This window comes from Lactuca saligna, chromosome 5 (assembly GCF_052625555.1).
Source record: "Lactuca saligna cultivar CGN05327 chromosome 5, ASM5262555v1, whole genome shotgun sequence".
NCBI classification, from domain to species: Eukaryota; Viridiplantae; Streptophyta; class Magnoliopsida; order Asterales; family Asteraceae; genus Lactuca; species Lactuca saligna.
The window spans coordinates 28,347,183-28,359,739 of record NC_136421.1 but is presented as its reverse complement, the minus strand read 5'-3'; positions in this window follow the sequence as shown (position 1 = coordinate 28,359,739).

The following is a 12,557-nucleotide window of genomic DNA, read 5'->3' as shown; positions in this document are numbered from 1 at the left end:
GCTTCGTTGAGGAGCCGATAGAAATCCTTGACAGGGAGGTAAAACAACTTAAGCGGAGTAAGATCCCGATTGTGAAAGTTCGATGGAACTCAAAACGCGGGCCGGAGTACACCTGGGAGCGCGAGGACTTCATAAAGGAAAAGTATCCGCAACTTTTCCCTTGCGATGACAAGCGATGACATAGAATGAATTTCGGGACGAAATTCTTTTTAAGTGGGGGATACTGTGACAACTGCCAATTCAGGTCATTCTTGGACTCATGCATCTTTATAATAACCATTCATGCACAACATGTCATGACCTAGTAGTATAAATTAGGTCAAAAATCTTGCATAAACTAGGATCCAACTAAGGTCTAGGACTAATATACTTGATACTTACAATTCTAGTAAGTTGCTTAGCTACAATAGGAAATGCCAATACTATAATTAGAATAAAGCTTCAAGCTTTGTTATAATTGAAATAGGGTATAAAACTCTAAAAATAAATTAAAACATTCTAATTATACTTCAACATGTTGTTGAATATCAATCAATGTTCCAAAAACTCTAAACAGCCAAAAATCCAAATTTATAAATCTTAAAGCTTAAAAACTTTATAAAATTTGGCTATAAACTTTCTAATATCAAATTTTATTAATCAAATTATGGATTATACCAATGAAATAGAAATATAAATTACAAGTATTAATCATAATTTATTAGTTAAAAACAAGATTTTTAAATAAATCAAAAATTGCTTAAAGAATCACTTTTATAAAAATTAGATTTTTATAAAAATTAAGGAGGGATTTTTTATAAAAATTTGAATTTAGGAGAGAGGAGGCTTTAATGCCTCAAAAATCTGGCCATCTCCCCTCTCCCCATGCACTCTCTTCCCAAAACTCATGATTAAACTCAAACCCACACTCCACCTCTTCTCTCTTCACTCTTCTCACTTCACTCTCTTCACACACTTCACCCTCTTCCTCTCTCTCTCTAAACTCACGAAATTTCTCTCATTTCTCTGCCAAATTTCAAGACTTTGAAGACCTTGAAGTGTTCTTACTTCTCTCAAGATCATAACCAAGGTAAACAACATCATCTTCTTCCATAGTTTGATGATTCTACTTCTTTTCCTTCTTAGTTTTCTCTTCTTTTAGGATTCTATGCCTTTCCATGGCTAGAAATCTTTATTCTCCCCTTGTGGTTTGTAGATTCTCACTATAACACAATGCATGTGTTTGAAATGGTGAAAATCCGGGATCAAACCCATGCAAGGAGTGAAAAAGATGCACATATGATCATGTGACATCAAAATCTAATATTTCATGTTCTTCTCCATCTCTTTTATGTTCATGCATGACCAAAAGCATTTAAACCATTTCTAGTACATATTGAATCCTCATTCATTCCATGCATGTGTTAGAAATCGGATCTTACCAAAGACATGCATGATGTTCTTGTTGAAATACCCTAATAATGCACACAAGCAAACATGCAATCTGCCAGATTATTTTGTTCGACTTTGAACAGTCATAACTCAGTCATTTTTTAACCAAATCATGATATTCTTTTTGTATTGGTTAGTTCCACGAGTTAACTTTCAAACCCAACTGGTCTTACTGTAAAATATTAAATATCCGATTTTTGGCAGATTTTACAAAAAGTTTGCGCATACAGCTCTTTTTCTGTGATCACTATTTTTATCTTGCTTAAACAATGGTCTTAAACCCAACCATAAATCTTAGGAAAAATACCTTAGAAACTTAACATATCTAGTGAGTTATGGTTGAAATTTCGTGGCTTAAAACCTCACTGAATGGGCTACAAAAATTCATGAACCTCAGCCACATCTACACTTCATGCATTATTGCATGCAACTTTTCTTAAATTGTTTGGAATCATTACCCTCATTTCTCTTCTGAATACATTCTTAACATTTTTACTTTTGAAAGCCCTTGCATGCATGAGATAATCTGGAAAATTTCAAGAGCTTTTGTTATTTATTTGATTTATTAGAATTATTGCTAAAACCAAGGGCATAAATCATATAAAATACTTCCAGAGGTCAATAAATCCTAAATAAATTCATGGATGATACTTATGGGGAATAATGACCCATCACCAAATTTCAGCAATTTTTGTTACTGTTTCATATGATTTCTAATTTTCTTTTATTTAGGACATGATAAATTACAAAACCACTTTTTAGGATGTGAAAATTGTATCTAACAATTTTCGCATACCTTACTTGTGATGGGTGACTCAAGAAAATAATTTCAAGATTTTTCATCATGTCTAGCTATTTTTCCCAATTTTTGGTAATTATAATGGCTTAAAAATGGGAAAAATAGTTCTGATTATCCAAAATTCATGAAAATTTGCCAGGATATCATATTATATAGTAGGAGGTTACATAAAAATTTTGAATATTTTTCTCCACTGTAAACTATTTTTCCCTTATTTTCTAAAGTTAATTGCACTAAAATTCACTTAAATATACATAAATACCCAAAACCAGTTTATTCATTATGAAAACCACTTTTGATATTTTTCCCAAGATATTTATACTGTAAATGATGTTACAAAAATTTATGGTAATTTATTTTAACTGTTTAATAATATTTCTTTAATTAATGACTATTTAAAGGAATAAAACAAGGAAAAATACAAATAACCACTGAAAAATATATTTTATATTTTTCCCAGCCTATTTATGTATAATAACAATTAAATAAAAAGTTTGGGTAATTTTGGAAACTGTTTACTATTTATTTCAATTTTTATTGAAATAAATGCTCAAAAATTATAAAATATAATTAAACAGCTTGGAAATCCATTTTTATAATTTTCCCAGCTTAGTATTGTGTATTAACAGTTAAATAAAAAGTTTGAGAATTTTTATCCCTCGAATGCTATTTTTCGTGAATTTATGTTGTTATTGAGACTTAAAATTTGGAAAATTAACCTTCCAAGGTTGTAATTAATCGCACGACTTGTAAAATTTCAATACATCAGAAAAAGTGTAACAAAATGATATAAATCCAATACTAAAACGTAAATTGGCATTTCCCTATATGTAGAGTTTAGTATATTAGCATTAGATATCGACATGGAAACTCACTAGTGCGTGTGTTTGGTGTCGTAGGATCCCGGTAGTAAGACGTTGGTGCATCCCGAAGTACCGCTTGTGTCTACACAAAACATCGTGAGTATTCACGCACTCCCCTATTTTCGTTTTTTATGTTTTGGGGTGGAAAAGCATGTCCAGAAAAACTATTGTTTGCATGTTGTACTTAAATTGAATTGTATCAAACATGATTGCTATTGTATTGCTATGTTTCTTTATGTATGTCTATGCAACACGGAACATGAGAACTTATCGTACAAAGGCCCTTCCCTTATCTCTAACCATTAACTCTTTGAGCCAATGGTCGTTATGGATAGTGCTATTAGGAATTGACAACTCCTCACTCGCCCGAATCGCTGGAGTGCATGATACCATATTCATCTATGGAACGATAAGCATAGATCTCGATAGGGCTTCAGTCATAGGTTTGGTTGAGACTCATTGTTTGCTCATACACATACAAACTCGTTTCTCGTTATAGCAATAAACTTGTATTCATTAATAGCAATCAACTTGTTTATCATTGAAGCAATGTACTTGTATTTACGAAAAGCCTTATTGTACGCTCGATTTTATAAACTTGTGATACTCACCAACTATTTTCATAGTTGACGCTCGTTTTACATGCTTTTTCAGGAAATAATTAGTAAGTGGATGTAAAGATTCATCATCATAGAGCATGCTGCATCGTGTTGAAGCTATTATGAAGCTATATTTTGAACAATGTTATTTTGAAAAACTTGTATTTTGTTCTTTTGAAGCTATGGGTTGTAAACTTTTAAATACTGCTATGGTGATGTATCTTTATCTTTTGCAATGAAACCGTTATCGCTGTCATACCTTGCGTTTCCGCTTTAGCGGGGTGTGACAGTTACCTCTCCTCAGCAAACGAGGGTCCGACACCACCTCCTCTGCAACAGCTCAAAAAGGCGGCATACTAATGCACTAATGATGGCTGCTGATATGAGACAACTCAACCAAGGATCAATACGTACCGCGGCTTCCTCAGAAATCGAATGTACATGCCCGAAGCATGTCTTCGAGCGTCTAGATCGTTTACTCTCTCTAAAGTGTCCTCAGATGTCATCATGATAAGCTCCTTTCCCATATACCTCCTCAAGACTGAGTACTGGATCAGCTTTTGGCTCCACATCTGAGCCCCCAACTGTCGCCCATCTCATGACCCAAATATCCCACTAACTTTCTCCCCGTGACCACCATCCTGACCCAGTGACACGCAAGTCACAAAATTCTCTTTTCCTCGTGCGAGCAATACCATCCAACCGAGGATCGTCTCAACTCTAATCTCTGGGTTCTGCTGCGTATATTCCTCGCGTATCTCCCCGCACCTCCCGACAGAGACGGATACCCCCGTCTTGCCCCCTACTCAACATCTATGCTCCAAAAACTCAATAATAGGACTACTCAAACCCAAAACTCTTCCACACCATACACTGTTCAGAAAACATTCCAACATCGCATTCTCTTGCCATTTAATGAGTACTGCGACTACACGCGGCATTACAACATCTTCTGGATAGTGAGTACTGCGACTCGAATATTCACAACAGACTATGGAGGCAATCACCATAACGAACGCCCACCTTGCGAAAATCCACTCTCTTTAATAGTCTCCCTGGATGTCCATACTCGAAGACTCCCACTAGCTCCGCAGATACTTGATACGCCACATGTCGATTCATTTCAGGATTCCCGAATAACTCCGAAGTAAGGATATCATAACCGAATAGCCCAGAATACTGCCACAACCACTGATCTCCTGCCCCAAACATCATGAAGACACAATAATACATTCCCTCTGAACCCCATAACTAGATCTTCATTTCCCACCTTACAACTTCAGTGCATTTAATTTTCTCGATTTGGAAAAACGAGAAAACGTTGACGCTATGAAATATGCTGATAATTCTCCGAAACCCTTCTTCCAACGCTCAAAATCCAACCAAGAATGCGCATACCGACCCAAACATTCTCTATCTACTTGCAACGACACCAGACACCTGCCATGGATACATTCGTTCTCCTCCTCGAGTACTTCCCGCATTAACTCACTCTGACTCTCTTCCTCAATCACCGACACTTCTGATCTCATGATTTCTTATAGCATATCTCTATACTTCACTTATAACCACTCTTGGAAAATCCTTGCTTTCCTACATACTGCACCTGGTTCTCCCCCACTAGGGTTCGAACCATCACCGATTAGCACACACCCAGCCCACAACTATTTTTCACCAGTGAAATTGCACCTGCTCCAGGAAAGTGCTACGCAACGCCCGGTAATTCCCCCTTAAGGAAATCAATCAACCCTCCATACTCTGAACCTCTGATCAACTCTCCAAGAACTTCTCATCACAACCGCCTCTAATCGATCCAAATCCCATGCCAATCTAGCACTAAGCATCTAAACTGTTCAATAACATCCCTGGCTCATAGACTGCACCGCAATCATCGTTCCTCTCACGTCGACTCATCAACCAATGTCCCAACACCGGAATTGTCCCAAGGACAAGGACCCACTCCCAACATAGACGAAAACTCTCTGCACTGCAAAGCTCGACAGAACTCCCCGCTGCTACCATAATAACACAACCTACTATTCCCAATTAGGTGTGGTGTGGTGCTCGACTACCTCAGTCCCCAACTGACTGTCTGCTCTCGATAAGTCACTGCCTCGTGGCACACCTGCTACCTGATACTCTGAGGGAAATCACTATCGATAACTACCTGCAGGGTGTACTCCCAAATCCAAAACTGAAACATCAGACCTCTCGCGTCGTGCTTATGAACATAAATGGCACCACCCACCTAGAAGATGGCCTCTCCCTTATCGCCTGACTGTTTGACTCAACCGAAATTTTCCTCTGTCTTTAACCTCTTACCAAGATACTCTGATGGGCACTCGCCTTTCCTCTGGGGAAACGCCTCCCCCTACTCAATCATGGTCTACGGGCCTAGAACCCATAGCATCGGATCTCTACCTCATCGATCATGACCCGATAGCAAGATAGTCACAAGCATCATCCGCTCCGAACCCTGGTACTCATCCCATGACGTCCCTTCTCAATCTGTTCTGGTGTATGGTACCCGAATCATAACATCACTCCTCAATCTGCTCCGATGTATGATACTCGAACCATAACATCTATCCTCAAGCTGTTCCGATGTATGGTACCCTGACCATAACATCACTCCATACCCCGCTCCGATGTATGGTACTCAAATCACAGTATCTATCCTCAATCTGTTCCGATGCATGGTACCCGAACCATAACATCTATCCTCAAGTTGTTCCGATGTATGGTACCCTGACCATAACATCACTCCGCACTCCGCTCCGATGTATGGTACTCGAACCACAACATCTATCCTCAATCTGTTTCGATGTATGGTACCCTGACCATAACATCACTCCGCACTCTGCTCCGATGTATGATACTCGAACCATAACATCACTCCTCATCCCGTTCCTTAGGACCTTCAGAATGCTCCCTGTATCAAGTATGGGTCCTCTGCTTTCAGTAGTAGGGGCCCATACTACCTGCCACATCTACCCATACTTTCCACACGGACCATCCCAGAGTTCATAAGTAGCTGATCGACCTGCTCTTTCACCCATCTCATCGTGCATGCTCGCTCCCCAGCGAAATCCTCTACTCTACCAGCGCACTCATCTGGCTAGGTTTACTCCCTAGCCCCTTCTGTCGTCCTCTCACTTCTTTGCTATCAGCTGCTGAAGAGCTCCTAATGATGCCAACCATCCACCTCCTGAATATCGTCATACTCACTTAGTAGCTGACTCCCATCATCGAGAATTCCACAAAGCACAAAGCAAGCAGCATTCGAGCATCGAAGATTACATAGGACTCCCTATCTGTGATAGTTCCACCTTCTTGGCTCATCCTCAGAAGTACCACTGAACTCTGTAGCTCTACCCCTCGTGTGTCCTAACTGGATATTCTCGCTCATCACATACACAAAAGCATAACACATATATAACAACAAACCCTAGGCTAAGGCATCACAAATCAGGCCACTCTAGTCCTAAGATATGAAATACCTAGCCTGTCTCTAGCATGCAATAATATCTCATAAAGTGCATAATAGATATTTCATAACACAAAAGTAAGGGTATTTTGGGAAATCACCGTTTGGCTCTGGCTGATTGTACACACTACTCTTTCTTGCTTTCTCTTTGAACTCTTATCCACTTTTAGAAAACTATTTATTTGAAAACTTTTTTCTTATTCCCTCAGTTTGAGTCCAGATTTACCCGAAGGCGCATCCGAATCCCTCAAATCAAGGCTCTGATACCAATTTGTAACACCGTAAATTTCAAGGCAAAATTTTTATTCTGTTTAATCAAATTAATATTAAAATACTTGTTTAAAATCTCATACACATTTGAATTACAACAACATAGTTCCATTTTCACTTAGTAGAAAACCAGGATCCTCCAGAACACAACTCTTTCTTTGGTGTGTACAATCGAGCCGGTGCCATCCCGCGTTACTGAAAGAACCTGAAACAACGTAACATAAAACACTGTAAGCATGAAGCTTAGTGAGTTCCCCAATATACACCTTACGCACATACGCCTTTCCAGGCCCTGACCTTCCGGTCCCTGCACAATGCCTTCCGGCCCATGAGATAATCGCCTTCCGGCCCATAACGTGTTCCCTTCCGGCCTTTAGTATATTGCCTTCCGGCCCATAACATATTGCCTTCCGGCCCATAACATATTGCCTTCCAGCCCATAACATATTGCCTTCCGGCCCATAACATATTGCCTTCCGGCCCAAAAACATATAAAACACATAATACATTTACTCTAACACATAAAGCACATATATCATATATCATACCTGACCTTTCTATCACATAACCCGTTGCCTTCCGGCCCATATAAACATGCATATCACGCGTAGCAACTAACTTTCCATTTATAGCATACATACATAACACATGACATATTCGACCTTCCGGTCACACAATCAAACCCTTCCGGGTACAGTATAATGAGAAGACTCACCTCGTGGATGCTGGAAGTTAGCAACTCCTGAAATCACTTGCACCTGATCCGCCGAGCTACAAGCTCCCTATAACAATATATCTCTTATTAATACTTTTATCTTCCACGTTAACTGACCCTACGAAATCACACACAGGTCAACTCTGGTCAACGGTCATCTCGACTGGACTCGGCGAGTGCCTTGGGGACTCGGCGAGTCTAGTCATCCTCACAAATTCCTGGATGTTCCCTTTCTACTCGTCGAGTATCTCTCTTGACTCGACGAGTTCCTCGTGGAAGAATCGCGGGGCCACCCCGACTCCACTCGCCAAGTTTGAAGAACAACTCGGCGAGTCCCAGCTATTCTTCAAGCTACTCGCCGAGTCTGCTCATCCGACTCGGCGAGTCCATGCCATGCAGTCGATCAAACTGCTTCCTAAGATCAGAATCGTCCCGACCAATCATAGGTCTGGTCCTCCTAAGCTGGTCCATCACAAAAGGCCTTCATTTAGGCGCTCATGCTACACCCCAAGACTCATAATTCCCATGTTAACCTAAGGCATAAGGATTTCAATCCAAAACCTTCACCAATTCCCGAAATGCACAGACCTGGGATCTTCTGGACCTCTAAGGGTCCTAATACAGGGTTATATTCGTTTGGGTAACAAGGTAATAATCCATCTAATCATCAAATGGGTTCCATAAACCCTAAATCCATATACACATCAATCACAGAAGAATGTAATCCGAACTATTACCTGAATGTTGTACCTTCTGTGTCCCCAAACTTCAGAACTCGAATTCCTTGCAGTTCCTTTAGCCAAAACCCTTCTCCTTCTTGCACAACAATTCCTTCAAGGTCACCAATGGCCTTCAAGCTTGCTCTAGATGCCACAGCCGCTTAGGGTTCTTCTCAATCGACCAAAAGACGAGCAATGACGGCCTAAGATCCCTTATATACGACCCAAAACTGAACGGCTAGGGTTTCCGCTGAACAGCATCGACTCGCCGAGTCCATATCTGGACTCGTCGAGTCCAGTTGCGAACCCGCGACCAAGTCTGCGACCCTACTCGGCGAGTCAGGCTCCAACTCGCCGAGTCCCCCCTTTAAAACACCCCAAAATGTGATTTAACAATACTTTGAGATTTCGGGCTGTTACACAATTTGACTATCTTGGGCTTAGAACCCTAATTGGATTCAAATTGGACCCACATTTATTTTATTCAACATTTTAGGTCATGTTGGACCTAGAATGAAATGAACTAAAAGCCTTGATACATGAATAACCTAAACTAGTCCAATAAAAATATGAAAATCCTACCACATTCTTTTAGGTATAAAACACACCCTAACTAACTCTAATTTTGGGCTTAAGGGGAAAAAGCCCAAATTTTTCTTTTCCCTTTCAAATTCTCGGCCCAAATGCACAAGCCCAAGAAATGGAAGAGTTGACTATTTGATTGCCACCTCATTAATACCCAACATGTTTCCATGCACATCTCATACTTCTAGGAGCATATCACTTCAAAGATCACATCTCTTCTTCCTATCTCTCTCACTCTCGGCCATACACCCACACACACTCACAAAAATCTCTCAAACACTCTCAAGAACTCTCCTTCCTCTCCACTCAAAAATCTCGAGTTTTAGGAAGCATTCAAGAGGAAATTTCCATAAAATTCTTCATCTAAGGTAAGAAATGCTTGGATCTATGAATTAAATTCTTTGTTTTATCAAAATCCTTTCCTAATCTAAGCAAAAATCGTGATCTTGCATCCTAGAACCATCTCAAACTTGAGATCTTCATCAAAGGGAGCTAAGGCCAAAAATCAATTCATTTTCCTTCCATTTTCTTTGCAAAACCGAGCCCCCACACCCAAGGTGAGCTTCATACCCCCTATTTTCTCTTTTTATGAGTTTTGTGGGGGGGGGGGGGGGGGGGGGAATACAAGTGAAAGTGTAGATCTATATGTGTTTTGTATGCCTTGTATGATTTCCATGCTTATATGTATGCATTTGTGTGTTATAATGTTGGATCTAGCCATAAAACCCCTCAAAACCGAGATATATCTTGTGTTAAATGATTTTAGCTTCAAATATATTTCTACATACAAAGTGTTTCAAGAAAAATGGTTAAGTGGTTTAGTAACAATTTTCTTTGGGTTAAAAACACAAATTTTGGGCCTAAAATGTGAAAAATACAAAATTAAGGGTCTAAATTGGCATATCACGAATTTTGATGGATGAGGTGTGCCAAAACAGTTTCAATAAAACAATTTCTGGAAATATACTCATTTAGGGGATTAAAAACATAAATTCCAAGCTTAATGGGCTAAAAATGACATTTTCGGCCCAATGAGGCCCATTATGCGAATTTTTCTGTTTTGGAGGGCCAAAACTGTGATTTTCTGTAAAACAGTGGACCATAAGTGATCCAAGTCCTTTTCAAAGGTTTAAAATGCTTTTTAAATTTAAAAAGGACCAAAGTTGCAAAAATTTCACAATTTGGGCCAAAATTGTCAAAATTGCGAAAAGAAGGGTTATAACCGAGAAAAACTGAAATTCCAGGGACTTAAGCTGTTTTCTATGAAAAATATGCTGAAAAATATTTATTTCAATAATTTTTGGTGTTAAAATGTCAAGAAAATTGATTTAAGGACCAAACCGGAAAGTATTTAAATAAAGGGTTGAAAAAGTAAATTTTACAATCAATGAGGGGCTGAAACAGAAAACTTTCAAGGCTATTTCAATACATGAAAACAATGGTACCGCGACCATCGACGAAATACAATACACTACAATACCAAAAGTCATTGTTAAACGAATTGGTTCGGTCTCGAACCAATAAAATCCGAAACTACTAACACTACGACACTACGATTCATACAAGTAACGTTTGGGAATTCAATATACATGCGAGTGTGCACAGACGTCTACGCACCATCTTTGGGCCCCAAAAGTGTAAAATCTTGTTCGTTGAGCCTAGCTAGCCCAATGACCTGATCTTAAGGCCCGAAGACATTTTTTTTACGGAGTGTTGGGTTTTACCGATCCGACACAACGTAAATGGACTTTCAATGGCTTGTATACTACTGGTCCCCAAGGGTCCTTTGGTATAGCTAGTAAAGTCTACATTTTATGCGAGGCGGGTCGGGGACCCCTCGTACATTTTTATCCCCAACCGGTTAATGGAGTCATCAGGGTCTTCGTGACCTCTCTCTCTTCGGATGTGGGACTACACATAGTCAGGGCGATTAGATAACGTGATTAATACGGATGACTCCTTCGGGATCGTTAGTATAGCTATAAACTAGTCGTTTGTGTAACGCGTGTTTGTAGTAAATAATCATGCTCAAAAGCAATCCAACATCGCCTGGGACTGACACTACACGCTATGCAATGTTTTCGATGTGACTTCATGGAATTCAAGGAATTAGGAAAACATCGGGTTTTCCTAGGGTTTTCAATACATACAAATTTGAAATGCATACAATTTTAAATGAACAATTCTTTTTACAAGCATAGAAACAAACAAGCATACCTATGGATCTTCACAAACGTTTCGAAAGTTTTTCATTTCAGAAAATATCAGATTTTCTGGTGGTTTACAAATGATACGAACATTGTTTTCTTCAAATACCGCTTATGAACTCACCAACATTTCATATGTTGACGTTTTTCAAAATACTTGTATTCTCAGGGAACCAGTGATACAAAGGAAATAATATTCAGTGATGGCCTGCAGTTTATTTATGTACGAATCGAACAATTTATTTTTGGAAATGTAATATTTAAACAATGTATGACATGTAAACACTACTGGTTGTACTATATTAATGCATGGTGACGAATGTTGTTATGTTTCATATATATCCAATGTTATGGTATTCAATTGAGTCACGACAGCCCCCGGACGTTTCCGCCGTCTGGTTCGGGGGTGTGACAGGTTGGTATCAGAGCTTTGTTTATAGTGAACTAGCATGTCGAGCCACACATTGATATGCAACTATAAACCAAAAAGAGGGACTACCATAACTCTGAACAAAACAAGTAAATAAAACACACTTGATTGCATTAGGGATAAGGACCTAACGCTGAATCAAACACAATAACACTGGTATCTCGGTTAATTCGGGGCTGTTCTTAGTGATACTAAGGAGTGAATGTAGCCTGATCAACTACATTCTCTCCAAGGTAAAACTAACACACGTCTTGATGAGATCGGGATAGCTAGGGAACCTAAAACTATACCCTTTATCACCAAAAAGAGAATGTTTGCTTAGTCTGTACAATAATCATAGCATCCTAGGAATGATGTTAGCATAATTACATACTCGCGCAGACAGCATGGCTGGTTTTCATCACCCTGGAGACCCCTACTTCCCTAATCAGGGAAACAACGGGTGGCTAGAG